Source organism: Apostichopus japonicus, chromosome 9, assembly GCF_037975245.1.
Source record: "Apostichopus japonicus isolate 1M-3 chromosome 9, ASM3797524v1, whole genome shotgun sequence".
In the NCBI taxonomy this organism is placed as follows: Eukaryota; Metazoa; Echinodermata; class Holothuroidea; order Aspidochirotida; family Stichopodidae; genus Apostichopus; species Apostichopus japonicus.
This window is the reverse complement of record NC_092569.1, coordinates 10537384-10562433: the sequence shown is the minus strand read 5'-3', so window position 1 is coordinate 10562433 and position 25050 is coordinate 10537384. Positions and strand designations below refer to the sequence as shown.

The following is a 25050-nucleotide window of genomic DNA, read 5'->3' as shown; positions in this document are numbered from 1 at the left end:
ATTATTATTCTTTATTGCTCATTGAAAAAAACTTGAACTTGGCTCCAGAAGTGACACAACCTTTGAATATCTAATTTTAAGATGACAAATTCCAATATATATACAAACGAGCCCTTAACCACCATAGGACACAAACTACATCATTATGATCCAATTCACCACTACATCATGACACCTACACCTTACATGCTTGTGACCTCATATTTGATTACTCTGGCAGATATTAGAGTCCTGGTCACTTCCTGAGTAAAGGGTAGCTTTGTAAATGTATCAGATATATAACAATTTCACAGACATGTGGTAAAATGGAAAAACATTATCATGATGAAATTGGGTTGCCAATGAAGACAGATCTAGTTTAGTGCAATGCAATGAATTAAATTAAACAAACTATCAGTAATGTGAATGATTCTTCAACTCTCATATGAACTTCCCAAACTTTTGACCAGGATGATTATGACATAATACACTCTTTCCATACTGCAGAATATCAAATGTACATCCCATTAACTGCAGACACATCTCATAAATTAAGGTTCACATTTGTGAGCTTTTGTATCGTTGTCACGTGGTGACGGTGTATAGATATGTAAAGATATAGTACTGGTACATCAGACCACCCCCCCCCCCTTTGTTTGGAATGATGGATATTATGCTATTTAAGTTTTCTACTTTTTTTATGAACTACACTATAGATGTAAACTGCAAAGTGAAAAGAGTCTAAACAAGCATGACTTTACATTTACCAACAGTTGCTAAATAGAAGATACTTTTATAATTTACTGTTTAGTGTTTGCTATTGACAAAGTTCTTGGCTACATAACAGTTTCGGTTCTGATGGACCAGGTGGAAAAACAAAGAGGAGGGGGTGGGGAGGGGGAATTTATCCCCTTTTCTTTTGAATAAAGATGTCTTTTCTGTGTCCAGAGACAGAGCAGCAGTTCCAGTTTATACGTATATGAAAAATCCAACTAGAAATGACAGTTAAAATTCTTCTGAATGGCTAATTCAAATAGAAATGTTGACCAACAGAAAGCTGGTCCTTGGGAGCCACAGTGCTGTACGAATTATTTGACAGATCAGAATGCATACACAGAAATGCGACAGGTAAGTGAGGAAATAAGCAAATCTAGTGAATTTGTAATTCTTTGAACAACAATTATGAGGCTTTTTTTTTACTGGAAATAGCCATGTCAACAAATACAGGCTATGAGATGCTAAATGTCAAAGGTTATTTTAGTCCAAATGTTTGTGACACAGAAAAGAAGACTTATAGCAAAATAGGCTTGTATTGAAGTTACCAGTTGTCATTCAGAGAGTGAGGAAAGCAACTTTTTGCTAGAACAGTGGGGATATGGAACAGGGGTACAGTGTGAGGGACTTTTTCTCAGGAGGGGGGAGGAGGAGGGGTTTTGGTTGGGATGGGGACTGAGGGTGATAATACAGTTTGATGACAAAATGATACTCTCCGATGATACTCATAGTAAAAGAGTCCTACAGCTGAAACAACTTTGTGAAAGAAGATGTATCCTTTACAATTTAGCTGTTTCTCTTCTCTGTATTATCTGAGCATACAGCCTACGGAAATCCATGCAAAGTCAAGCCATATATGATAATTGCCGTTGCAGGACAGTGTTTCATTGAAAGAAAAATAAACATTTACTGATTTTGTTTGATAATCAGTTTTCATCACCAACTGACTTGCCAAAACTTATTTTGCCAAAACTTATTCTTAAGAATCGAGCATAGCTCATGTTAAAACATGACGTGTACTGTTATTCGAATAGGCCAATCAGAGGTCCCCAACCAATTGATAAATATATGCAGTACACGAGGCATATGCCTTCACTTCACATTCCTACCTGATGTCTCTAAGTTGTGTTTCCGTTCTTGTTATGTTATTCCTTGTAAATATATATGTGTTGAAGTCAGAGACTTGTCATGTTTTTATTTGATAAATCCATCCAAGTCAATTACTTTACAATCAGTAGCAAGCATAAGACCAATGTTTTGATGTTTTTTATTACAAAGTAGCTATTCTTACGACTAGTTGTAAGAATAATTTCCGACTACGCATGCGCAGTTGCTATTTTCATGACCAGGAGTACTATTTTTACGACGAGGAGTAACAATAATTTGCGGTTAGGGTTAGGGTAAGGGTTAGGATTGAGGTTTAGGGTTATGTTTAGGGTTAGGGTTACCCCTACTACATGCGCAGTTGCTTTATTTACTTTACTGCACTTGAATTTGCCATTGTCGTAAGAATAGTTTATAAATAATTGTTACGACTCGTCGTAAGAATAGCCACGGCCTTTTTATTATTATTATTTTACTTATTATATACATGTACATGTGTAAATGTAACCTATTAGCCAAATTCAAAATGAGCCTAGCCTTGGCATAAGATTATACTTCACAACTTATTTCCACATACATTGTAGCCTAGGCCTTGTAATAGTAGTAGTACATAATCACTACTCTGTAGGCCACAATAGGCTTACGTGTAGCTTAGCCTAGATGCAGTCAGCTTACAAAGTTACAGCCTAACGTAGGCCTATCTGTACCAACTACTACTGACACTAAGTACTATGGTAGTGCACTTCTTAATTCCATCACCGTATCATTAACTAGTGTATCATTGCCCTAAAGCCTAAATAGTGAATGCTGAAAGTGAAACCTTGGGCTTTGTTTATGCTGTTACAAAAACAAAATAATTTCAAAGCTAAGCAATGCCTAGGCAAACATGAACACAGTTATATTAAACCATCTTCGAGTCATACTTCTCGACAACCTAGCGTACATATATGCACTTTTCGCTAACATTATTGTGGTATGTTTAATCATGTCACAGTCGCCGAAGCGCAGGTGATCAGTCATGTTCTACTAGTACTAGGCCTACAAGGCTATGTATCATGTCGGTCTAATGACTAATTGACTCGTGTGCAAACGGTAGGATGCACGGCCTAACCGCCAAATAAGTCGTGCTGATCTTCCGGTTCATGCATACAAGAAACCAAGACATCCTCAATTCATAGCTTTTCAAAGAAAAAAAACGTTACCACAGTAGGTACATATTGTGATATCAAAATCTACTACCAGATTTACCCTTTGTAAGAACAATAAATGTTGTATTAACAGAATACTCCCTTCTTCGTTCGTGTTCGTGTTCTGTGATTGACTAGTCGAGAAAGTTCAAATTATGATAATTTGTAAGGTCAAATAGAAGATCAAGCGCATGCGCAATGGTATATCCTTGTTAACGGATACCTGTAATAGACCTAAAACTAAAAGAGACTAAAAGTTGAATAATAATTCACTTCTTGGAAATGGAAATTATTCAGTGAGAAAATGTTCACTGTTTACTAGAAGTTGCAAAGCGTTCTTCGTTACAAACGTTGGTATTATGCAGGGGCGGATCCAGGATTTTGAGAAAGGGGGGGCCGACATCCCGATGGTAGCACTTTAGTGATCTGCGTCCTGGGGGAAAGGGTCTAGGGGGAGGGGTTGTCCCCCTCCCCTTGGAAATTTTTGGTTAATTGTGAGTGCTTAGATGCAAAATGGTGAAACATTTAGCCAAAAACTAGAAACACCAGAAACGTTGCAGACACGCTTTTTTGTGCACATATTTTTTCTCGATAGACACATATTTAACAACGCTCAACAGTGCATGTACAATGGATACACTATTATTGCGTCGATTCGTTTTTTCTTTTGCGCGAAAATTATGACACCAGATTCACCCCAAGAAAAAACATAAAACAAGATATATTCAATGAGATAATTATGATATACTTATTAATGAACGGGGGGTGTAGGCGGTTTTACACTATCTAAAGCAACGTAGTCGCCAAGAACCTGAAGTATTTTTAAGGGAGGGCCCGATAATAAGCGGAAACGGATCACCGACCGAAAAAATATCGGAATTTGTGGACTATTTCTTGCTTCCTATTGTATCAAAACAAAGCACCTATGTGAAAGACACAAATCACATTCTGAAAATTGTGGAAGACACCCCGTTACCAAAAGCAGTAGTACTTGCTACACTCGATGTCGTCGCCATGTATACCAATACTCCCCAAGAGGAGGCATTAGATATATGTCAAGAAGTCTATGAAAAGGCGGAAAAAAGCGAATATGGAATAAATAAAATATCTTCCATATCCATGCGCAAACTAATTGAACTTATTTTTAACAAGAAACTGTTTCGAGTTCAATAACCAATTCTATCTACAAAAGATCGGTTGCGCCATGGGTAGCCAAGCCTCTCCGGAAATCTGTGATATCGTCATGCATAGATTGGAAAACCAGATTTTACCGACAGATAATAAAATCTTAAAATGGCTCCGCTATAGAGATGAAATTCTATTGCTTTACGACGGTTCACCTCAGGAACTTAAACAACTAGTAAACAGGTTGAATGAAATTCACCGCTTCTTAAAGTTTACGGTAGAAATATTACACACCGAGGTAACATACCTAGATTTGAAAATCTTCAAAGGTCCAAGGTTTGAAACCAATGGGTTATTAGACACCAAAGTCTACACCAAACCCACGGAAACCTTCCAATACCTCGACAGAAACTATGCACACCCAATTGCCACTTTTAAAGGCTTTATTAAAGGGGAAGTCTTACGATACGCACGTCTATGTAACAATGAGACTGATTTCTTACAGAAAAAGAATGCGTTCACAGAGAAACTGTTACTCCGTAACTATAAGAAAGAGGAAATTGCCTCAGCCACGAAAGGCATAAAATTTGAAAACCGTGGGCAATACCTCACTACCAAACCTTAACAAAAGGAACCACCAATGGTGTTCAAGCTTACCTATACACCCCATATCAAAACCACGCATTTGAAAAATGTACTTTTGAAACATTGGCACTTAATCTCGCAACACGCGGACAGGGGCGTAGCGAAGTTTTTTTGTTGGGGGGAGGGGTGTGGAGGATTTGATTTGCTGACGGATCTGGAAGATGTGACTGAAATGGGGGAGGGGTCTAAGGGGAGGGGGTGTCCCCCTCCCCTTTGGAAAATTTTTAGTTTTGAAACGTCCTTAGATGCAATCTGGTGCATATTTGAAGTCAAATTTGGCACCGTAGAATTTCCATTTCGATATTATTTTTATGGCAGTCGGCAGAAGAAGAATTAATTGGGACCAATTATCGAACTGTGTTTTCTCTTTCACCGATCGTTGAAATAGTGAAAATTCGTGATGAAAATGTTCAGAAAACTTTCCGGTAATGATAAATAACATTCATTGATATACAAGCGAGAAACGTTAAAAATTGTGTACAATTCGTGAGCCGTGTCCTTAAGTTTTCCACGGAGAACGAATGACATCTGCGATGACGTCATTCTGAACAGAGGATAATAACAACACGTTGTCACACGATAGCACGACTCATGGGCTGCGGCCTATACGGAAGCCTTTAATTCCATTTCTTTCACTGAGTTGCCGGCGATTCTGGCACTCGTCTAGCTGAGCCTGGCTACAGTATCTATACTGACGGCCGTGACATCAGTTATTTGCCGAGAGGTTTTTAACTTGCAGGCGTCGGGTGATTGGATTGGTGAATGAGTTTATCAGATGAAGAACTGGAAAATCGAAGTAACCGATAAAGAAGCTCCCGTTCTCCTTTTCTCTATTCAGCTTTCCTTCTTTCTTCCCCTTCCGCTCTCTTCACTTTTTCTCCTTTTGCCGACAGACCCAAAATTTGCCGACAGCGACCAAATTATTGGGGGTGTGACACCCCCACACCCCCCCCCCGCTCGCTACGCCCCTGCACGCGGAATTATCCAAACTGTTTCCAAAAGAACCGATTCTAGCCTACAAAAGGGCCCAAAATCTCAAAGATTTACTTGTTAACTCAAGGTTTCATACTAACGAAGAATCAGCTGACTCTCAAGGTTCACACGAAGCTCTTTTAGATGCTCTTATAGCTGCACTATGAGTCCATAAAAACTCGTGCACAGAAAATAGATGCATTTTGAGAACGAGACGCCCAGGCCGAATATAAAATATTCAAAGGCTACTACTGATGAAGCTCCTCCTATAAAGTTTGAGAGCAGAAACCGGTCTAGTTGGTCATAAGAACCTACACTAGTCTCTCCTACTATTAACAGTACACTCAATTCACCTAATAGGTGCAATTATGTTTCACCACGAGGAGCATGCTGTAAGTTCATGTTCCTCGGGCCCTCCCTTAAAAATACTTCAGGTTCTTGGCGACTACGTTGCGTTAGATAGTGTAAAACCGCCTACACCTCCTTTCATTCAGATAATTATGATATACTTGCTAACTGTGCATTGATTTTCCCTGAAAGTAATAGTCAGCACTATGGTACTGAGCCGTATCTAATTAATACGTGATGTCGCGTAGGCCTGATAATTGCCTTAGTTTCAAATTTGGAATAAAAACGATCGAGTTTCAGGGAATAGCAGCTGGATATATATTAGGCTTTTCTTTCACCAAGTTATGCCTATTAGGAATTTGAAGTACTCCCACATAAAAAAAAAACGCAACTGATTTCCAAAAAGGGGGGGCCGGGGCCGGGTCGGCCCCCCCTGGATCCGCCCCTGTTATGTAATATATTTTCACAGTTTCAAGATTTCATTTATGCTTGTACAAAGTGGCCTATACATACATAATACGGGCACTAAGTAAAACTGAAAAAGCATCCATGCTTAGTTAGCTCTTTTTTTACTAAAAGACCAAAAGGAAACCATTATAATAACGCCTACATACTCAAGCGCTAGTAGTGCACTTGCCTTGTTGAAAGATCAGAGTAACCTTAAGTATTTCAAAGGTAACGGGGGTAAGGGAAGGGAATACTCTGCATGGGTGAAATCATTGTATCTGTATCAGAAGTTTCAAGAGAGCTTTTCCAATCACTAAGTACCGTACTTTGACTATAACTGTCATGTTATTCGATAGTATATCATGACAATTAAACTACAACGGTATATGGATCCAATGAGTAGATCAACTAACAGAATATTTCAAACTTAAAGCTTCATGTTGCATTGAATTTGCCACTGTGTTTGCACGACGGCAGTAAAGTAGCGTGCACAGGGGGTAATGGGGGCGGGGACAATTATGTCCTCCACCTCCATGGTCAGTCGGGGGGAAACGTTAAGTCGGGAGAACTCGAAAGTGTTTGTTAGCACAACCTTGCATCTAGACATACTTGTAAAACTTATTTATAAGTCCTAATATGCCTCATAACGCACCATTTGATCTATTTGGGGTGAGGGGGCGGGAGAAACCCCAGACTACCAAACGTAAGTGTTTATACCCCTAAATAAATATCAGTCGCGCCAGTCTGAAATTTGACTCGAGGTGGAGAGAGAGAGAGTCAGAGAGAGGGGCGGGGGGAGGGCTCTCTCCACCTTTCGAATACTCAATGTGTACGTCACTGCGGTTGTACACTGGTGAGAACGCTATACGAGAAGTATAGTCGATTCATTACTTTTCCGTTTCACCAAACTATCGAACTTATTAGGCTATTGCACATATATTATTGCTATAGTTATGTATTTGCTCCAACTACCTGTGAATATTACATGTTTTGTTGAAAATATGTTCAAATGAGGGGGCGGGGGGGGGGTCTCAGTCTTTATCAGGCCAGGTTAATGCAGGAGGGTGGGCCTGTTTTTGTTTAGGCTATAAATTAGGTCAACAGTTGGGATACACGTAAGGTGGCGTAGGAACTAGGAAGGTACTTTTGAGTGGGGGGCTGAAGACTGATGGCCGGCCTGGGGGAGGGGTCTAAGGGGAGGGGGTGTCCCCTCCCCTTTGGAAATTTGTTGCATTTCCAGGTGGCCTCAGATGCATTTTGGTGCAATATAGCACACTTCAACACCCACTCCATTTTGTAAATAATTTTGCATTTTCACCTGGCCTTAGATGCAATTTGGTGCTCCAAATGAGATTTTTTTTCATTTTTTCTCATTTGAAAATGAAAAAGCGGTTTTCTGACTTGCGAAGCGGCGGGGGGGGGGGGCGGAATGATACTTCCGCCCCTCCATATTTTTCACTGGGCGGGCTGGCGCCCCCCAGCCCCCCCGGATCCTACGCCCTTCCTAGTACTTGCTGTAGGGGTTTGAAAAGGGATGTAACGTCCCTCCCCGCCCCCCACACACAGATCTACTGTAAACCCCCCCCCCCCCCCCACGCACACACAGATCTACCGCTGGTTATAGGGAAACTCGAGTCCTTGGACAGTATGAGTCAGTTACAACCAACGCAAAATGCAACTTTAACGTTTTTGGAGTAGCGCCCTCTTTTTAAAACAACAAACTATTTTCATACGCAAATTTCTAAAATAGTCTGAGCAATGTCCTTTCCTATTGTAAAAGGACATATGCTATTTAAACAATTCTTTCTCCAAATCTGTTGCTCTTTATAACGAAACACTTTCTTTACCATTAATAAGTTAAGGTTAAACACGGCACATTCGAATGACTACGGAGAGTTCCAATGGAAAAGTCGAATCGTTAGAAAACATCCCTGTCAATTGTATGTGTCCCAATTTTGTTTTTAAAGAAAATTGTGGGATCAAAGATGTTAATTTACTTTAAAAGACGAACATGGTTGCATATCATTATGGTAGGAAAAAAATTGGGCTTATTTTTGTGCTAAAAGTAATTAAGAAATTAATTATTTAGTCATTAAAATAGAGCTAAGATCAATTTTCCATTGATGAAGAGTTTATAATATTGCTTGTGTCTGAATAAAATCGCTAGGCCTAAGCCTGTATCAAGTTATCTGTAGTACCAAGGAACAGCATGTCCCAGAAATTCTAAATTTATCTGTCCCAGCAATGATACTCTTAGAATCACTTATTAATGTTCTTATAGTAGACGGGAAGTACAAATTATTTATAGTTACGGCGGAACATATTTTACAAGCGTTCAGTCTAGAGACTCATTTGCATGCCTGGATGAATATAGACAGCACATACGTTGCAGCCCCTACAGGGCATAATTAACCGCAAAACATTTGTACATAAAACGGTCGGGTAGCCTAGGATAAGTAGGAATATGAGGGAGGGGGGGGGGTGTTGTGAAGATGGAGATCGAAGAATTACATATACTATTTTTTATTTTTCAAAATGATTTCAGGCACACTATACGTTCCAAGTAACATTTTGTACTATATGGGTGCTAACATTATCATGTCGTCCAGCAACTTTTGAAACATTGTTCAAGGAATTTTGGACTATTAAAGCCGGGTAGAACGTAACATGTAGATGCAATACATTTATGTACTGTAAAGTATGATTTTTCTTGGGGTAATACTCAGTCTGTTATTATTAAGGCAGGGAGGGAGGGAAGATCGAGCCCCTGATTTATTCTGTCTGGGTGAGCGGGCGAGTGGCGGGGCAGGGGGGGGGGGGGCTAAATCTCCTTGTCCGAAGTATACGTGGTTGCAACGGCTCATGATCCCTTCGTATACTCATTGTCATTGGGTGCAGTAGGCTATATCATGTTCAATATAGAACGACAAAGGCATATCTATTCGGTTCTATAAGACTTATCGTATACTGACATAAGATCAGATGGCTTGTTCTATATGCATGACGAGGTTCCAATATACACAAAAGTTTGTTGATGCCACATAGGCATATCTATACGTAGTCGAGTACGGTAGATCATTATGGACTTGTTTATAATTAACTCCCTCAGGTCAAGAGGGTAAAATTGTTGAACCATTCTGCAAGTTTTAATCATTTGAATATTTAAGCATTTATGTATATACACTGTTATCACGAATAGTTTCATTCCGACTGCATATATTCTTGCCCGCCTGCCCTCCCTCCTCGGTAATATCATAGGCTATACATTTGGCCCGGGTTATTTACAAAAATAAGTTCACACGCATATATGATTGGTTATAGAGAGGGAAATTGGAGAAGTGTGGGGTATATTATACAGACACATTATTTCGATTCGATTTAATTAAGTTGGAAATCTCAATCAATCACATGATTTTCTTTTATATTTTAAGGGATGGAATTGAATATATGGCTCTATTGAAGACAATACCCTATGTGGAGAAATTAATTATTAAACTATATGATAGGCGTACCAATGATTTGACTAAATGTTAACATAATTCGAAGATTTTGGTACCGTTTCTTCGAGTTAATGTGAATATATATATACATGGTAAGCCTACGTAAGTCCATTCATTCCACGCATGGCTTACGGTGAAGCAAAATTGTGTACGTCGGTGGATGTAGGCTAACTCCACTTCCGCCTAATAAATCGTTTCCATCTATGTTGTAATTGGGAATACACCCTGACTATATTAAACTTCCTGTGATACACCGCGGGTCCCTCGATATTTCTCGGATCCGCTGACCCTGTACTAGTATCCAGTGGTGTGCCTGTGGTAGTGGGGAGGTGGGGTGTCCGCCACCTCCCATCCGATGAGAGTCGCAGGAACTTGATTCAGTCAAGTCAGGGGATTTTGCATTCAGCCGGATTATACCACTAATACGAGGTCCCCGCCCCCAACCAAAATGTTATGTTCGCGCGTTCCGCCTGCGTTCAACATGTTCATGGTCATATCATATAGGCATTCATCGGTTATTACATCCCATGCAGGCGCGTAGCCAAGGGGGGGGGGCGAAGGGGGCAGCCGCCCCCCCTGAGCATATTTTTAATTTTTTTTTAATGTTTTTATGATATCGCTAGTATTTTCAAAAGAGAAAATGCTAAGATGCAACTTACAAGGCCTGGAAAGTGCCATTTCCAGCGATCTGGGAGGCATTTTCAGCCAAAATTTTCTTGTATGCTTCGCGCCAATGATGGTGGCGCTACGCTTAGATAGTTTGTAATGCCTAATCTACAGTTTCGCCCCTCCCTTGGCAAATTCCTGGCTACGCGCCTGATCCCATGCCAATAAACATACAATACTTTTCCGTGTTATTACCCTTCCACATTGGTTATAACTATTGGGGAAGTCGTTACAACAATAATGATAATAATATTATAAGTTCAAACATTGAAAAACACATTGCAAATTATTTTTCTTTCAGTAGGTGCCCGAAAAATTCTCAGCATATTGCCCGAATTTTCACCAAAAATTTTGGTTGGGGAGCTGCAGCCCCCCACCCCCCCTCCTACGCCGCTATGGTCTCTACATACGTTGGATTGGCGCATGTGCCAGGGAACTGCTAATCGTTTTTTTTTTACAGAACAACATTGTAAGCCATAATACCAAACGGTGCATAGTATAGTGAACACATACATGGTATTATACAGTCTCGATCGCAAAAATAGGATCAAACACGGAAGTCCATAAGCACCAGACAACCCATATAGCGATTGAAACAGAAAAGGTTGGTGATTTAATCAAATTAAAAGGGTCAAATACAAAGCCGGTCATTAACTCCCACAATTTCAGTTTCTTAATCTATATTCGAAGAAAATGAGAGAGCAGGGACAGTCAATCGGACAACTTTGGGTGGGCTACCGAATACAGGTTAAAACGTTAGGCTACAACCTAACATTTCTAGAACTAGGCCCCTAGAAGTATTAATCACCACACAGAAGCTAGTGTAACTTGCATGACTCAACGTACGGTGGCTAATAAATACAGTCCTGTGAGTAGGTGGAATGATTTCATGCAGGTACGGTAGACTAACAAACTTGAAACAACGCCGTCGCAACAACAATAAATTATGTATTCAAATTTTGCATCGCTTCCATAACAAATTAATTTTCAAGTGAATTACCGAAGTCATTCAGTCAAGACTCGGTCCGTCATATCGACTACTTAGCCTAGGCTAGCCTAACTTAGGCCTAGGCCAAACATAGCCTAGGCTAGCTTACGCATCGGCATAACACTAACAACAGTAATAATTAGGCTAGCCATCTTAGAATGAAGTTTGTCAATTCTCAGCATACTACCAACATCGATGACACAACCATATTATTGGGTGTTATGAATGAACGTTATTATGATTAACATTGTTGCTAGAACGATTATTCTAAACTTAGCCAAGCCTATGCACTTTTGCAGAATAATTTCTAAGCACTAGCCTACTGTTTGCTTGAGAGCTAATGTCCATGCCAACCTGGCATAGGCCTTAACTCTAGGCTGAAGTATTTGATTAATGAATAAGTTTACAATTTGGCCTTCTTTGCCTAACTATTCTATTCATTTGGTTTAGTTGACAGCTCTTGTACCAACAGCAACTTGTAGTGACAAAAGTAAGGAAGCTATCAGCCAATTATGGAGGGAACTTCCTAGGGAACTAGACAAAACACGATGTTGCTAGCCTATTGTTAGGCCCTGTACAAAAGAGAACTGATTTGTAGTGATGTTCAGTTCTTGCACTTTAGTGTTGCTGCCTTTAAATGTTTACTCCATAAAAAAAACCCAAAGCACCCATTAAAGTTAACAGAAATGGCATTTCTATTACATGGCCATTCCTGTCACCTAATTACTGATTCTAGGGGAAAACAACTACTACTGCAAGTTGTGTACATGTGCAATACAGTATGTACACAAATGCAATGCCTAATATTTGATACGTGTAGTGGATTGTGAAAATACATGCTTTGCATTTATTATGAAGCCAGTTTATTAACAATAACAGATCACACAATTTTGTGAAGTGAATATGTGTTATGGAGGAAGGGTTTCCACGTGTTGTACTTTTTATCCAGCTACTGTGAAGTATTGTGTATGTTTGTACCTTGGTTTGATCAAACGTATTACAAACGATACAATGCAATTCTATGCACAGTGTGTTGTTCGATGGTCTGGTTAGATGTCGTGCTTAGGTTGCATTGTTTTTGTAGAGTATCCCAAATGTTCAGTGAACTACAGTATGCATGTAAAGATATAACTGGAATTGCACCAGCTATTAACAGCATGTAAAGGATGGAGGACTGACTGTGTAAAAAATTGTCTAGAACTCTTGCCAAGATTTATAAATGCAAGAAACAGGTGCCAAGGCACTCATTACAGCTCAGTAAAGAAAGCAGGCCTGTTGTTGTGTGTGGAGCGAGAATTTGGTTGTGCTTTATAGATGTTAAATTTACAAAGAAAGAAATGGGAAACAAACATGCTATCATTCTAGGTGGATAATGAAATTTTAACTTCAATCACAGGCCTAGAATTTCATAATTTTCAAAGTTCTGATTGGCATTTTCCTTAATTGCAACACAAATCAGTTACTGCTACAGGCATTTGAATACTACCCAATAATAGTTGCTGATAAGCAGTACTACAGGATCTCAAAATTGGCTCAAGTGGTCAACATGTTATCTTAAATGGTCTCAAAATTAAACTTGGCCTTATTCTCTGTCATTTATGCTAGATAACTTTGGCTTTGGCAGTAAGTTGTGAAACTGTTTTGCAGTTAATAAACTATTTCATGTAACTCTCATTAATTAATAACAATTTTCAAAGGGATAGTTGGTGGAAAAATTGATTTACTAGTTCTCAGACTGTTCTTTCTGGATATTGAAACATTTTGGTATAAAAAATGTAAAATCCTTACCAGTGAAATTAATTGGTTGATGCCCACAAGTTGTGTGCTACAAATTGATAAGAACTGAATCTTTTCTGGATCTTGCTTCAAAATTCTTGGACAAATTTAACTCACTTGCTCTGTACATAAGTCAGATAGTTAAGTGGAATTTTGAGCAAAATATATGGTAAAGAATGACCAATGCTTTCAGGCTTTCTGGCTAAGCTTTGCACATTAGGGGAAAATAGTTATTGTGAACAATAGGCTCATCAGTGAGATCACAATATATTAGCGTTGACTAAGTTGGTACTGTTGCATAGTTTACCATCAACGAATTGACAAAGTTTGGGTGGGTCTATGTTCTATGTGCATAGTAAAACATACAGTCAGAGCTTTGGTGTGGGCATTGTATTGCAACGATCTGAAAATATACACAAAATATTAGTGTACGACCGATAATCCGTTAGAAAATCGGCATCAGGCTGATTATCAAACAATTTGTAAATAATCGGCATCGGCAAAATCCATTGCGCTACAGATTATTTGGAACCGATTATTACGTTCCATATAAAGGATTGTATTTTTCCGCGCTTTTGATTCACCACAACCACAACGGGAGAATAGTGTAAATCATTCGATTCAACGCTATTCATAGCACTGGAAGGTGCGCTAATCTACCGTGTAATGGTATCGCAAGTCCCTCACGTGAGTTTGTTATAATGCTGTTGGATATACTATCCAGTTTTGGCAGTTTACATTATACAGTATACCCGCGATAAGCCTAGGGGGACGACGTAATTATTTTCTTTCACTTCGCTTCTTGCATCTAACTAAACCTCCTGTCTAACAATTGATAAGAAAGATTAAATGTTTCGACATATAAAAACCAAATCAATATACTTTTGAACCACTTTGGCCGTTTCACCGTAGGTGAAAACTTGAAAGTGAAAACAGTAACATTAGGCTTTGTTTATTGTGAGTTCTACGTACATAAGGCTAGTGTGGCTAAAGAACAGTTGAGCTTCATAACTGTTCAGTTTGAAAATATGCCCAAGGTTTTACAAATGCCATAAAATGATGAAATCAAGGCGCCAAATACTCCTAAAAATCCCTAAAAATGTTTGGCGACAGTCCTCAGTAGTTCTACTGGATTACAGTATTTTTACGCATTTTCTGGCAAAAAACCCGAAGCAACCTTTTTTCCCCCTGACCACATGTACCATACGTGCTAAAATAACCCCTTTGCAGTAACTAAACGCCTTGACGCAGCCAACCAAAGCAAGTCTGATTTCCAGCGACACGCATGACAAAGTCAATGGGACTTAAGTGTGTGATTTCCCCCACATGTAGTTAAGTCAATTGAGAGGCGCCATTGACTTACTGTGTATGATTGTTTGAAACTGCGTTTCATCGAAGTTTTCCCTTGCAGATGGTAATCATTGAAAGCTTGAAGCAAACGTTCAGGATTGTTTTATTTATGATAATAAAATAAAACTGTTAGCATACTGCTTATCCACTAAAGAGCCTGTGTAAGAATATGGGTAAAAGTAAGTTGGCCTGACATTTCGACCCTGCTAGGATCGAAACGGGGATCGAAATGCCAGGCCAACTTACTTTTACACATTATTTTACATATCAGATTATTTATTTTGATATCAGCTAAAGAAATAACAAACATTTTTTGCCGTGCGATATACTTTTCACTTTATTTGCGTTGGAGTTGCAACACTGATAATGGTTATAATACCAGTTGCAAAATCTGTCCCTAACTTCTTCTTTTTTCATTTCGTAGCCAATGGCTACTATTTTTCCCCTTCTGTAGTCTGTACAGCACTGTTTTTACCTGTGTTGTGGCGGGATTGCAATATTGCGACTCCTCGTTATAAACGTACAACGCCCCATGTATGTATTTCAGTGTTCTTTATTTGCTCCATTAATCTTAATGTGAAATGTTAAGTCGTTCATTTACATCTTTGATTGTATTAGCCTAGAACTTGGTATTCATGCATAACACTGAGTCATACATTAGGCCATTTCCACGAAAATTATGAAATAATCGGTAATCGGCATCGGCCCCGATTGTCACAGGAACTAATCGGTAATCGGTAAAACAGATTCTCATATATTCGGTCGAACACTATAAATATCAACCCATGTGGGTGTGCCCACCTGAGGAAATGCATTTATTTAAATTGATCCATGCAGCACGCTGTTGACAATCTTTATGACATTTGCAGACATATTGGCTGGTATTGTAATGTATTATGTAATGTTTATTGATTGATTGTTGACATTAATGACTTTCATATTACATATGGAATATCTTACCAGGTAATGTAAGCTGGTACATGCTATGGGGAATCTGTTGTGCATGCCCTCCAAGACTTTATCATGCCGATTCATTTATATGAACATATCACAATATACTGTACAGTTAAATCAAACAGACATCCTTTTGGGTGTTTTGATTTGATCCAGAGACAAGATTATATGTGGCTACTAAATAATATGATGTATGAAACACAAGTCCATTGTGAAGATAAATTCCTTGCTGAAACGCAAACTAAATGGAACTTGACCTTTGTAGCTCTAGATATTCTTGCTCTGCAAGTGTTTGAAGGTTGTGTTGAATTGCTAGCTCCAACTCTGCGAGCAGCCAATCAGGATCAACGAAACCTCCAAGTACTGTCGTAGTACAAACTGTAGTAAAATCTTCATGACCAGGGTTCTTAAAATGGTTCCATTTCATTTTAAGGTTGAGTTGTTCAATTCACTTCCTTCTCTTGAAAAATTATGAGCAAGTTCAACAAAACTTCACTGTCAGTCTTGGTTTAAAATACTATTTTCTCTAAAGACATTGAAGACTTGCCCCAAACCGCCTGCCGCCCTCTGAAAAAGTTAATTTAACGTGATAACTTGTTATCTTTTATCTAGACCTAAGATGTCCATCACTGCTATGTACACTGTGTTGTGGGTATTGACCGTAACTGCATGTATTGACTGTACACTAGAGTCTAATTACCTAATTTACCGACAGTAGCAAACTGTGTGTGTATTTTCTGGGATCGATGGTGGTGTCTAACACTTTTGTTACACCTCATTCAAAACTAGGTAAGATTACCGGCATCAGACGTTTCTTTGTGCACGAGTCTTCACTCCCTTTAAACATAAAAATTCATACCTTTTGCTTTGAACAAAAGTTTCGGACCAATGGTCAAATATATATGTGTGACTTCTGATATCTAGCTATTACTGGTACTTCTGTGTAGTACAGTGGTGCAAGTGGGTCATAAAAATGCCATTTTAAATCAGTGGAATCATTTGACCCTCAGTCATTTTAAATATCATGAATGTCTGCACCTATACCTGTGTGGAGTTCAACAAATCTTCACTGTTAGTTTTGGTCTGAAATACTACTTTCTTTATACATAAAATTCATCCCTTTTGGTTTGAACTAAAGTTTTGGACCAACAGTCAAATATATATGTGTGGCTTCTGATCTGTAGCTACTGTATTACTGGTACTTCTGTGTAGTACAGTGATACAAGTGGGTCATAAAACCTGACTTGTACCTGTGTGGAGAGACAGGGCCATAGTGTGTTCCCTAAAGAGGTATTTGTCAACCATAACGCTTTTCACCGTGGTATTCATAACATTTTTTCGGTGATTCCCAAGTTTTCATTCTTAGTGACCCTCCAGTGGTATATGTTGCGACCTATGGAAGGCCTCTTAGGGAAGGAGATAGTCATTGAAACTGATAGTGACCACCACTTTGAATATCAAGGCTTTTAGGCTACTCTGAATTTTGTCACCAGCTGATTCTGGGATGCTGCCCTCTAATCAGTCTATTAAGAACCAGCACCGAGCCTGTGTTCATGTGAATTTATACATTTTGTTCTCCCGGGTTGTGCTAGTCATTGTGCAATTAAGAATGGATGCCATTAATGACAACTATCCTCAGAGGCTCAGATGCTATTAAACTAAAGAGAAGCCAGTTGACCGCATATCACTTAAGTAGCAAACTTCAGCCAAAGAGAATATATTTTGCTCTAAAGCTAAATGAAGAAATATACTGTAGTTCTGTGGTTCATTTTGAGAAAAAGGTGGAAATTAGGTGCGGGACTACAACGTACATTCTTTTAACCAAATTTTAACCAAACAACTATATGCAGGTGATGTTATGCTCATTTACGAGATAAGACAAAAGGCCCCAATTTGCATAAGTAGAGCTGGATTGTATCCAGCGGGAATGCCATCTGAGAAACCACATGGGGACATGTAAGTTACGCTACACATTGGCAAGTGATACCAACTTGATATGGAAGAAATAAAACAGCATTAATGTTAATTCTTGTTTTCAATTCATTGAATATACTCTCTCTAGGTTAAAGGGTGTGAAGACTCGTGCAAAAAGAAACGTCTAATGCCAGTAATCTGACCTAGTTTCGAATGAGGTGTAACAGAAGTGTTAGACAACACCATCGATCCCAGAAAATACGCACACAGCTTGCTACCGTCGGTAATTAGACACTAGTGTACAGTCAGTACATACAGCTGCGGTCAATATCCACAGCACAGTGTATAAACGATATAGCGATGGACATCTCAGGTCCAGCTAAAGATAACGAGGTATCGGGTTTCATTACTTTCTGCATTTTGTAGCGACACGAACAAAACGTCACTTGCAACATGCTTGCAAGCAACAGAAAGTTAACTTTTTCAGATGGCCGCACGCGGATTGGGGCGAGTCTTCAATGCCTTAAAATGCAGAAGCAAAATGTCATTCAGGGTCACACATTGACTCAGAGGGAATTTACTCCACTGTAATTTAATATTCGCAGCCCCCCCCCTCCCCTGTGAGTCAAACCCAATCTCGTTTGAGTAAAAATCTCAAAAGTTTTATCTTCAGATATAAATAAGTCTACTCTTACTCTCGGTACGTATTCTACATGATCATCTACAGAAGTGCAAAATAAATAGAAAATTTATTTGATTGACAATTTCTCATGCTAATGACTCTGTCTTGCAGTAAATTACAAGTGCCTTCCTTTGATTATATTGTACCCTAATGGCGAGTAAAAGTATTATCTAATATAGCTAGTTGTCACAGTGATGAATAACAGTATTATAATTGTAGACAAGCCTTGAATCTGCTAAGCTTGATATGTCCTTAATTTGTAGCTGACCAACTGTTGTAATTAGTTTGATGAATCATGTCCATTCAAGTGTTTCGCATCAGGTTTATAGAGTCCTAATTTACCAAAAAGGAATTGGTAAATGAAGCAACAGCAAGACTTGGTTTAAAGGCTGTATAATTAATGTATTGTGTTTGGTACTGTAAACAGCTGACTAGTATGTTAGTTGTTACACTGTATTCATAATTGAATACACTGTAAATTATACTGCATAGTGCAGGCATTGCGAGCTACAGTTTAATCACCTAATAGTGTGTAGTACAACCATAGTGCATTGAGATACAGTACTGTACATATATTATCAGGGGAAAAAACCAGAGAAATGAAATATGACTCTTAATTGACAAATAAGGAATATTGTTTTAGAAAATATAGCCCATGGCCAAGGATTGCCACCAAAGGTCCCAGGGGGACCAAATTGCAATATATTTTGCAATTTTGCAATATATATTCAGTGTATATTGTAGTAGGTGTGTAGTTGTAGGTGTGTCTCTATATGGACGTCATCAAAACTGTATTAACCGCCTTATTTATCCGCCTTCAGAATCTACTGAACATATCATAATAAAGTACTTTAAACAGAGAGGAGTCTTGCATCAGTCTTGTAGCTTTGTAATATAAATCCAAACCAGTTAAGGTTTAAGACATAATATCTCACAAGTGGTTTGGACGCTTCTTTAATAATATCAAGAATAAAAATAACAACGAAATGGCAAAAAAACCCCCAGAAAAACGCTTGCATCATCAAACTTTTTATCCTTGAATTTGTCTTGCTTTGGCAAATTGGCATGCATTAAAGTTGCAGGTAGTGTCTACATGGCAAAAAATAGTTACATCTGTATAAATACTTTGTTTTATACAGTCTTACGTCAGTAGGGTGTGTAAATAATTATTTAACTGAATACAAATGTGCCGGAAGGCTACAAAATAAGATGAAGAATATATATGCAAGCTTGTCAGGTGTCATTATCGTCACCTTTATATATCCACTATAAATTTTTCATTTTAAATCTTCTCTCAAATGATTACACAATTTTCACACAGTGGGAGTTTGCAAGTGTAAAATATTATGCATGCCAATGATGATGCCAGCCACTCTACCTTGTAGCATTGTACTATATATAGTGTGGCAAATCAAGTACTAGTAACTGAGAGTGAAGAAGTTACAGCAAATCTTCATATATATATATATATATATATATGTACTAAGCAACATATTATGCATGACAGAATATCATTCAATAAATAGCCCAAATTAAATCCATTCTTCATTGTGGGAAGATAAAAAAAAGGACCCCAAATATTCAGCTTCAAGGATATTTAGCAATGGTTGACTGAACAGATGATAGTGAAGTGGGTCCCTTTCATCATATGAAAAACAACGAAAACAGTAAATTTCTGAATTACGGTAAATGTTTTGGCCAAGCATCTTCATCGTCTTTTTTGGTAAACACTGTCTCACATTATTAAAAGGATGACTTGAGTCAGAATTTTAAATTTGATATACAGCAACATAGTCCAAGAAAATAGGAAGAAAAAAGGAGCTTTTTTGTTGTCGTTGTTGTTTATATGCTAATTATCCAATTTTCGAGATATTTACCATTAAAACCTATATCTCTGGAATGCACTTTAAGGGGTGCTGTCTGCTCAGCAGTGCCGGCCTAAATGTATGTATAAGTTTAATCCTTTGTTTTATAAACTCTATTAACTCTTAAAGCAAACATATTTGTTTAAATTAAATATTTACAACAACATATCAAGATGTAATTTTCACTTGATGCAGATCTATAATATGCAATATTTCTTTTTTGAATAGTCAACTTTAATAATGGGACTTTAATTCCCTTTAAGCAAAATTTTGATAAAATACAGTAAGCTACTGTACAGTATATTTGAAATGTGTAACACTGACATGTTGTCTTGATGTACGTTACTGCAAAGTACCAGCCTTTATTCATTTGTTGCTGGTAGAAGTCAATTATCTTACAGAATCTGTGTCAAAATCGTATGAGTTTTTGTCAAATGTATTATGCAATTGCTCACCAGTAGTTGGACTGATTCAGTCCAGACTTAAATATCATTTTTGAAGAGATTTGCAAATTTTTTTTTCTTTTGCTAACCTTTTCACATATAGAAATTTACAGTAGCTTTCATCATTACTGGTGTGATGATGGTGTTCAACTTAGTAATTTAGGTAACTTAACGACAGTAAGGTACAGGTAATTTATCTTTTGTTTAATGATGAAATAACATACAACCAGATAGGGGATAAAAAAAGGCACTAAAACTTCAGCTTTAAAGGGTCTACTCTAATACGAAATGTACTAGAATTTATCAAAAACACTGTTCAACACCCTTAGTTGTGAATTATCTTCCGTTTCATTCATGTAAATTTATCATATTTTTTTGTCTTTGCAAGTTTTAATGGTACAACATGCATCCAGTGTGATGCGCACTTTTGTACAGAGGGTACTGAATTTTTATGCCACCATGGGATGCTCTGTTTGCTAATTCTCTGTGGCATTTTCCTTTTTTAAAAAGCCTGTTTATTTGTTGGCAGCCAAGTTTTATACCAAATCCACTGCACAAGAATTTTGATAAACAATACGACTGCTTACTAAGCTTTTTTTTTGCTTAGACTACAAAAATGTACATATTGTATCCTGAATTCTAAACATGTTTGTTGTCCCAGAACATCTACCTGTATGCAGAAAGCAGGTCTACTGCAAATGTCAACAAAAATTTGGCATTTTCTTTCTTGTGTGGTACGTACAAAAAGTTTTGCACCTGTAGTGCACTATGGATTACATTGATATCAATATTGTAATGGAATGTTATAAAGAATGAAAGCAAATACAGTAGCTGCTCTTTAGTTTCAAAACTGTACACATTAACAATATAATTGCAGTCACATGTTTATGCTAGCTATATACAGTGCAGCCTTTGTACAGTACCAAGTTGTTATTAAAGTCATTACAATTTACAAATTGATGGTTGGCTTAATCCCATGGATATAGATATATCTGTTTTGTAGATCTATGTGTGTGTTTCTGCACTGTTTCCCTGTGATAACAATCACTTACCAGTGTTTTTCTGTGAGTGTGTGTGTGTGTGGGAAGGGGGGGTTAGGGGGGGTGCTCATTTGCATATTAAGGTGACCTGATCTAATGGAATTTTAAGGGCAGACATGTGCAATAAAGTCACATGCACGTTTTTTTTAAAACTTGATTGTAGGTGGTCATCCAAAAATTGTAGCTCATGTATGAATTGGTGTGTAAATTACTAATTTTGAAGAGCATTTTAAAAGGCAAACCTACAGTACAAGTATGGATACAGTAGCTCTTGTAAGGAAAAATCTAACTTCAATGGCAATAAGGGATAAAGGGATGAATATTGCCCTTTCATCCACTCCAGTAATGTACCTACATAATGTACCCTTGGCTCTGTCTTACATAATCCTAATGTCATCGTCTTTCTATTCGTCAGTAATAACACTTTCAATGGGTATACGGTACAATTACAGTACTGTTCAGTAGCTGTATTGGAAGAATTGTACTTGGTACAGATGTACTGTACATGGTACAGATGTACTGTACACCATACAGATGTACTGTACATGGTACAGATGTACTGTACACCATACAGATGTACTGTACATGGTACAGATGTACTGTACACCATACAGATGTACTGTACATGGTACAGATGTACTGTACACCATACAGATGTACTGTACATGGTACAGATGTACTGTACATGGTACAGATGTACTGTACTTGGTACAGATGTACTGTACAGTATACCTGTTTACCATACATGTCTTACAGCATCATTGAATGGCTATGATGAGGTGATATCACAATGAACAAAACTGTGTCATAAATAACCCAATTTAAAAGGTCTTTTAACAACTACTATATACAAGTACTGTAATGTTTTTCCCTTACTCAATCTGGCATGAAGTTCTACTCGCTCTTAAAAGCTGAGGAGGAGGAGGAAGAGGAGGAGGAAGAGGATAAGGATAAGGAGGAAAAACTTTGGGGAAAAAAAAACACATTTCTCTGTTCTAGTTATTGGAACAAAGGAAGAGCAAAAAGGTCCTGCTGATAATTCTGTAATGTGTGATGTGACCATATTTGGGCTTCTAGCAGATTTTGTTTCAGAATATAAAGTACTGTATCTTTCATTGGCCCCTATACAAGGAAGCACCTGACATGCTGTCAGGTCAACTCGATGCAGTAAATTAAGGCTCCCTTTGTACAGTGCACTAATGGTAGAGCAACAAATACATATGGAATTCGGTCTGAATTCCCATCTCATCAAGATTTCCCTAGTGAAGAAGACTTTACTGTATATAATAATGCATTGAGAAGTTAAAGTTAGGTGCCCCTTTACATAAGTTCTGTTAATATTTACCCTGAAGAAATTGATAGGGCCTTGATGAATTTATTAGTGATCGTATATATGTAAGCAAAGGGAGTAAATGCTTTTAAGAAAAGTCGAGCGGTAATATGTAGGCGGCTTCCAATAAGCATAGCGTTTTGATGAATAACAAAACCCTGATCGTGTTTTCAGTCAAACTGAAAGTAGGACGTTCTTAATATTACACAAAAGTACTGCGCTGGCCTCGTAACCCTGATGCTGCAGTAAATTATACATGGATATTGTACTGAACCCTGGATGGCACTAATCTGTTGGTGATGAATTGATTAGATCAGGGATATGGCTTTAAAAATAATGATAATACGACTAATTTATTGGATTATTTGGCTGGCAAAATTCTTTTCCCCAAAAATGAAATGAGTGCTTTTGTGCTACTAGCCTACTAATTATAGATTGTAATTGTAAACCTTATTTTCTGTGGTAATACTGTATTCCTTTCATCCAACCAAAACCAAATCGTTTATTTTGGCTAAAATATAGTGAAGTTGATACATGTGTACAGTACTGTACATGTTTTGTGTCGGGCGATTTCCTTCGAGAAAGTGATGTCTGGATGACATCATCGACGAAGACAGCACTACGGGGCCTTATGATGTACAAAACAGATTTGTTTTAAATTAGATTTTTATTAATTTTTCCTTTCTTATTAGTACAATTGTTTGCTGTTTGCAGAAGCTGTGTTTATTTAGGGGGGATGGGTTGGGGAAGGGGGGTGGGGAGGGGCTATAATTACAGGAGAGGCTAAAAACATACATAGCCTCTATCTAGACATGTACAGTGGGTTATACATGTAACATATAAATACAGTGCCATGTTTAAAATAGCAAATCAATTCAAAGAGTAAGGAGGCAAACAGCATGTGGGAGGGGGGAGGGGGGGGTGGGGAGTTAGGAAGCAGGAGAGGTGTGGGAGTATATAAGGTTAAGGTTATTGATGTAAAACCAGGCATGTTTGATACTTACAGTAACATGTGTACAATACGTACAAGTTGCATCTTGACCTATTTACAAATTGATAAGTACTGTTTTTTTTTGTACACAATGAACAATATACTGTAGTCTACAAGTTTGTAGGCCACTTGAGTTTCAAATCATTTCAGGTCTCAATTATTTATACAGGTTTGTTATATTACCATAGATGTTTAATGTGAAGCTAGAGCTGTACCTGTCACGCTTCCAAGGCTATATACAGTATGGTACAGTACTTGATGCTATTGTACCAATCTTAGAGTCAGTCACCCATAACAGTCTTCTTCCAGTGTCTATACAGTATGTCTAGGTCCTTTATACTCAAGTAAATGAAAGTGGATTGCTGCATTGTCTAATCCTAGAATTACGGGTTGGTTGATGTTATGCAACATAGTACTATCTTTTACTGGCACAGATACTTCTCTTTGTAGGTTTCTTCCAACAGATCAAGGACTACCGCTTTTTAAGTAGTAAGGTTTATATTAATTAATTGTTCACAGAATAAGTAATAAAAAAAAAAAAAACATACAAATTTTAGAAAAGTAAGAAGAAAAAATGACCCAAAAAGAAAGAAATACTTTACTGTACACTGGATAAGACAGGAAAGTCTACAGTGTATATAGAAATTGACTGCACTCCTCTTTTACCTGTCTCAAGTCCCATACACCGAGCATACTACTGTAACTGGTAATATTTTAGCACTTGCCCATCATCCCCCTCTCCCCCCTTTTCCAAATCTACCATTCACAAAGTATGGACGCCTTTTCCGGTGAAAGTCTTGTTTCATTGTAAAATCACATTTTTCAGACGTTTTCTGAGAGTGTTTGGGAGTCATAATCTAAAAGAGAAGTTTCACAGCACACTTTTCGAGTGCTGCATTTAAGTATCCTTTGACTATTCCATCTGTTGTATGATGGTGTCTTGTCTTAGGCGTCACCTTGTTTTTTTTTA

At 37.9% G+C, this 25050-nt stretch overlaps 2 protein-coding genes across 13 annotated transcripts in view; one reads left to right on the top strand and one right to left on the bottom strand.

Annotated features, from left to right (window-relative positions):
* Nucleotides 1-25050, bottom strand: part of LOC139973560 (microtubule-associated protein RP/EB family member 1-like) — a 46984-nt gene that overhangs the window by 20671 nt on the left and 1263 nt on the right. The window contains exon 1 of one of the 5 annotated variants that reach the window (XM_071980338.1): nt 3106-3217. The exons of the other annotated variants lie outside the window; for them this stretch is intronic. The gene's annotated coding sequence lies outside the window, so the exon portion shown is untranslated. Of the gene's footprint in view, nt 1-3105; nt 3218-25050 lie in introns of those variants that run through there. 5 annotated transcript variants of the gene reach the window in all.
* The window catches only part of LOC139973558 (uncharacterized), a 103355-nt gene continuing 89567 nt past the window's right edge, over nt 11263-25050 (top strand). For 3 of the 8 annotated variants that reach the window (XM_071980329.1, XM_071980327.1, XM_071980321.1), the window contains exon 1: nt 11263-11351. The gene's annotated coding sequence lies outside the window, so the exon portion shown is untranslated. Of the gene's footprint in view, nt 11352-11512; nt 11643-25050 lie in introns of those variants that run through there. The other 5 variants (XM_071980331.1, XM_071980325.1, XM_071980323.1 and 2 more) reach the window with 4 other exon arrangements.